This window comes from Schistocerca piceifrons, chromosome 1 (genome assembly GCF_021461385.2).
Source record: "Schistocerca piceifrons isolate TAMUIC-IGC-003096 chromosome 1, iqSchPice1.1, whole genome shotgun sequence".
Classification (NCBI taxonomy): Eukaryota; Metazoa; Arthropoda; class Insecta; order Orthoptera; family Acrididae; genus Schistocerca; species Schistocerca piceifrons.
In genome coordinates this window covers 896,508,819-896,514,696 of record NC_060138.1, presented here as the reverse complement: position 1 = coordinate 896,514,696, position 5,878 = coordinate 896,508,819, and the positions used below count along the sequence as shown (strand labels likewise).

At 43.7% G+C, this 5,878-nt stretch overlaps 1 non-coding gene across 1 annotated transcript; it reads right to left on the bottom strand.

The window, feature by feature from the left end:
* Window positions 1-4,611: 4,611 nt before the first annotated feature.
* Window positions 4,612-4,686, bottom strand: Trnat-ugu. The gene has a single exon. It is a non-coding gene; the product is annotated as a tRNA-Thr (tRNA).
* Window positions 4,687-5,878: the final 1,192 nt, after the last annotated feature.

Genomic DNA, 5,878 nt, shown 5'->3' with positions numbered 1-5,878 from the left:
TCTAAGGACTCTCCCAATGAATCTCAACCTGGCACCCGCCTTACCACTTCAAATCGTTTACGCACGCATACTCCCAGATATTTTACAGAAATAACTGCTACCAGTGTTTGGCTCAAATGGCTCTGAGCACTATGGGACTCAACTGCTGAGGTCATTAGTCCCCTAGAACTTAGAACTAGTTAAACCTAACTAACCTAAGGACATCACACACAGCTATGCCCGAGGCAGGATTCGAACCTGCGACCGTAGCGGTCTTGCGGTTCCAGACTGCAGCGCCTTTAACCGCACGGCCACTTCGGCCGGCACCAGTGTTTGTTCCGCTATCATATAATCATACAATAAAGGACCCTTCTTTCTATGTATTCGCAATACATTACATCTGTCTATGTTAAGGGTCAGTTGCCACTCCGTACACCAACTGCCTATCCGCTGCAGATCTTCCTGCATTTCGCTGCAATTTTCTAATGCTGCAACTTATCTGTATACTACAGCATCATCCGCGAAAAGCTGCATGGAACTTCCGACACTATCTACTAATTCATTTATAAATATTGTGTCAAGAAGTATTAAACTCGTCTGAAATAGTTACTCGCTCCCCGCCGGAGAAATCTGTTGCCACTCTTAAGACCTGCAGTGTCACGTGCTGTGACGTATGCAGCACGGCCTGTCTTTCTCGTGTGCCTCGTTGTGAATTCCTTCCGCGTGGCTACATATTTTGTTGCGGCAAAAACAGCGGACTTGGGGAAATGTACCCCAGACGCGAAGGACGCGACGGTCACGCGGCTGCAGAACCCGCCAGAGTGTTTGCAGTGCGTGGGTGAGAGAGTGCTTGATCCCGTAGCGCTAGTCCAGTGACTCACATTTCGCGGCCCGCAAAGTGTGTCGGGGAGCCAGTGCGCGCGGCGCTCCTTTTGTGTGGGCCGAGGGTTCGCGCCCCGCGCCGTGCGCATCCCGCTGATTAGGGAGCTGCTGCCATCTGTACTCCAGCCCCGGGCCCTCCCTAGCCCGCAGCTGTCAGCAGCGTGTCGGCAAACTGCAGCTAATTAGCACAGCGTCGGAGGGGAATCACCGCCACGGCCGGCGTCCCCTTGGACAGCGGCAGCGAGCGGGATTCACACCCACGGAAAAAAAATGCATATGCTATGTAGACCCGTCCTGGTCATCCGTCTGGAATAACCGTTCTTATAATTTGCGCTTATTCCTCTTCCTTGTATTGTCTCGCTAGACGCCTGCGCTGATGCTGACCTTTGCGAATAACACGCTGATGTCTGCACTTGTAGCTGGTTTGCGGATAAAAGCTTGCACGGACCATGACGTCTACGCATATATCTGCCGATGTCCGTATTATATTTAATTAGTGGTCAAAAGTTATCGGACATTTAAAATATCGTTACGCTATTTTTCACACTATTAAACATGCATCCTATTTCCGTCCTATAGGCAATTGTGTAAAATTATTCTTTCCTTTGCTTTAGCAGAGCTCATTTACCGAAAGCTGCTACAGAGTGGAACGTAGGATGTTCTAGCAAACTTCACTTCATACTACTACTTCTGTTTGTGTTTGACATACTACTTAAATAATGTTTGCTATAAAATTGGTGACTATCAACATTTCTGTTGGAGTGCAAAATGTAACAACAACAAAAAAATGGTTCAAATGGGTCTGAGCACTATGGGACTCAATATCTGAGGTCATCAGTCCCCTAGAACTTAGAACTACTTAAACCTAACTAACTTAAGGACATCACACACATCTATGCCCGAGGTAGGATTCGAAACTGCGGCCGTAGCTGTCACGCGGTTCCGGATCGATGTGCCTAGAACCGCATGGCCACCGCGGCCGGCCAAAATGTAACACACTCACATAGTTACAGCAATCGTACCTGTGATATACGACCTATGTGACTAACATTTAACAAAATCCAGCATGTGACAACTTATACCACGACTTCATTTGACTTCTCAGTGTCACGGAAATATTTCGCACAACATACGACGAAATCTGTTTCAGCAAATAGAACGATCTTACAATTTGCGGCATTTATCGAGAATATAGCCGGCTATGTAGTATAAAAACGACAGGATGATACGTTCTTAGACTGCAAAACGTACTTTACGAGCCGGCCGGTGTGGCCGTGCGGTTCTAGGCGCTTCAGTCTGGAACCGCGTGACCGCCACGGTCGCAGGTTCGAATCCTGCCTCGGGCATGGATGTGTGTGGTGTCCTTAGGTTAGTTAGGTTTAAGTAGTTCTACGTTCTAGGGGATTGATGACCACAGATGTTCAGTCCCATAGTGCTCAGAGACATTTCTTTTCGTACTTTACGAGGTCTGTTCACAAAAAAACCTGGTACGAGAATTCAGCTGAGCTAATGGATTCAGACATAAGTAAACAACAAAAATGTTTCGTGCCATTCGTAGAAGAGGAAAGAAATGAGTTTTGTGTGATACGACTGACACTGACATATGTCTCATTGTTGGTTCGCAACAAAGCTTCAAAGTCACGCACAGACTTAAAAATACACGAAAATTAGAACCACGCGCAAACGTATCGTCAGAGCTGCGGCGTACGAAACAAGATAAAGTGTTTCCAATATCCGTAGATGCGGAGCATATAATTACATATTGAGATGCCAATGTGAATAGCTCCACCACTCTTATTCGCGCAAACTTCTAGTCATAGAATACTGATACAGATAATCTTGAATAGTTATGACGTCATAACACATTAAAGATTTTCCAACATTTCACTTCTTTCCATTCTTCTATAGTTTACTTAATAGTGCCTCCTAAGTTTTTTGCAGAATAGCGTGCAGAGCTCCAGTTCCAAGCGTATCTTGCTTTAGTTGCATTTTGTAAAGTGATGCCTACGACGTTGTTCCCAGTATGTCCACTACCACAAATTCAGATATTGCAACATACAACGGTCCAAAACGTAGTTACTTTCTGCCAGGGCCGTAAGTTTCACAAAACTTACATAACCACAGAAAAAAACACCTTTCTAGGACTTTTGTTATTTTCTCATTCAACATCGTGTCTATCATAAGCATTGCCGCAAAAAAAAAAAAAAAAAAAGTTTTCTGTGTATATTTGTCGATAGCCAGCCGAATGATCCTGTATTACGTGCGCTGCCTTATCCGAATGGCTTGTTAATGTTATTGGTTCAAATGGCTCTGAGCACTATGGGACTCAACTGCTGTGGTCATTAGTCCCCTAGGACTTAGAACTACTTAAACCTAACTAACCTAAGGACATCACACACATCCATGCCCGAGGCAGGATTCGAACCTGCGACCGTAGCAGTCGCACGGTTCCGGACTGCGCGCCTAGAACCGCGAGACCACCGCGGCCGGCGTTAATGTTATTCCCAGCCATTCACAAAGCAGAAGTAACGTTGATTAAGACCTGATGTAAAATAAGCCAATGCTTGTCTTACAGTGCCATAAATTCTTAGCACCGTAATCACCCTACACCGATACGAAATACTTTTGATATTTCGCTGCGTCTTAATTATAGTTTTCAAGATGTCTCAAAATTTTCGTCACCCCACCCAGTGAGGTGTCACAGAACGGTGTTCTCATAATCGCAGCGACTCACCTTCGATAATACTCACTCGCGAAAATGTTTTACTAAAACTGATTATATTAACACTGGTGCAATGATTCCTTGGCCAAATATGAAATAAACCAACTTACAAGGAACTGTTGTGCACAGCGACCATAGACTATAAGAAAGGAGAGGCACACAGCAATCAGTCGCAATCCCATTAGTTTTTATTATTCTTGCAAATCTATATTTCGGCTATAAATAGCCATCTTCAGGGCTAAAATACAAGGAGAATTACAGAATTAAAATTAATTTATTTTACATTGAACGATAACTAAACACCGTGTTATCCAATAGTAGCAATCCATTCTGGTCAACATACCATCTGAGTTACAATACAACAGAATCGCGAGAAGTACGTGGTGTTTACCTATTGTTCTATGTAAGATACATTAATTTTGATTCTGTAATTTTTCTTGTATTTTAGCACTAAAGATGGATATTCATAGCCGAAATCTAGCTTTGCAAAATTAATAAAAACTAATGGGACTGCGACTGATTGCTGTGTGCCTCTCCTTCCAAGTATTAATTTTTAAATCTCCTTGCTCCTTACCAAAACTGATTAGGTCCTATAGTTACAGCTGAAAACGAAGTACTTTGGAAATATGCCTCAAACAGCTACTCGAAAATGTTAATGCAGTTAAAATCCATTCAAATGTCAAACCAAAACATAAAGGTACGAAGACAAAGATTAGGAATATTATGTTTTAACGTAGAGTGACACCATTCCAGTATACTAAGTGATGTAGGTGAACCAGGCGAAAATTCTGGATGAGTGAACGAAGATTTTAACCCAATATTCCCAAAAGCCAATTCAATGTTTTCGTCATCCAGCTCGGTACGAGATAAAAACAATTAATCTGTCCTTGGTACAATACCAGCAAGTAATATTGAACCCCTTTTTATCCTCTTTTTTTCAAACTAGATGGAATTAAATGATAATTAAATGGACACCCTAGCTGCAAGCAGGCGTTAATACACTTCATTGGGGACATGCTGAAAATGTGTGCCCCGACCGGGACTCGAACCCGGGATCTCCTGCTTACATGGCAGACGCTCTATCCATCTGAGCCACCGCGGGCACAGAGGATAGAGCGTCTGCAGGGACTTATCCCTTGCACGCTCCCCGTGAGATCCACATTCCCAACATGTCCACAACACTACATTCGTAGTGCGCCTAATAGATGTTTGCCCATCATACTCATTACTCGTGGCAGATTAATCTACCAAGTCCCGTACGAGTTCGGGCATAGCGTGTGCGTTCGCACAAGGAGGTCAAAGGCCGGGAACCCATATTTTTAACTATATATGACGGTAGTATCTGCTCCTGAAAGAACAGTTACCGTGGATGACCATGCAGCTTTGCTAGAAATGAAATGATAATTAAATGGACACCCTAGCTGCAAGCAGGCGTTGATACACTTCATTGGGGACATGCTGAAACGGGACTTGGTACATTAATCACCCTCAGTTTAAGCATGATATCGGCAAACAAGATTCTGACGCATCCAGACAAATACTCCTGGTGTGTTTCGCATCACATCACAGACAGCTGCAATTCTGGCAACTAACTCCATCTCTACATCCACTGGGGTATCATACAAAGTGATTTTAGATATCCCCAATGAAATAAACAAGGGGATTTGGGTCAGGTGACCTCGCAGGCCATGTATCAGGACCTTCCCTTCCAATCCATCGACCAGGAAATACAGCATTGAGATGGTTTAGGACATCCAAACCGAAGTGAGGCGGTGCACCGTCATGTTGTATCCACATCCTCCCACGAACAGCAAAGGGGACAATGTAAATACGATACAACAGGGCCACCTCATGGGCAAGCAAAGTCAACAAGACCTGCAGCATGACTTCCCGCTGGAAATAAACAGCACAGTATGTGTAAATTTGTTCGCATCTTAGTTGTAAATAAGCTCGAAAACAGTTAGGCTAGACAAAGCGGTAGATAACTTTACTTCCACATCTCCTTAAGCTGGCTTCTCCGACCTGAGGTTCCCTACCTCAAATTGTTCAGTATAGCATTCTCTATGTCCTGTAACGTTTTTGCACGCTCTTACGGAAACACCCCGCATATTAAAAAATGGTGCAGTATGATTTTTCATTCCGTTTTTCGCTTGCACCATCACAGTCACAACATGCGTCAGGTTCCATAGTAAATGAAATATCACAAAAACACAACAAACGAAACTGGAAAAAGAAGTCTACTTCCAGATGCGTTATTATATGAATTCATCTGCATACTAGTGCTTGAATGTTCTA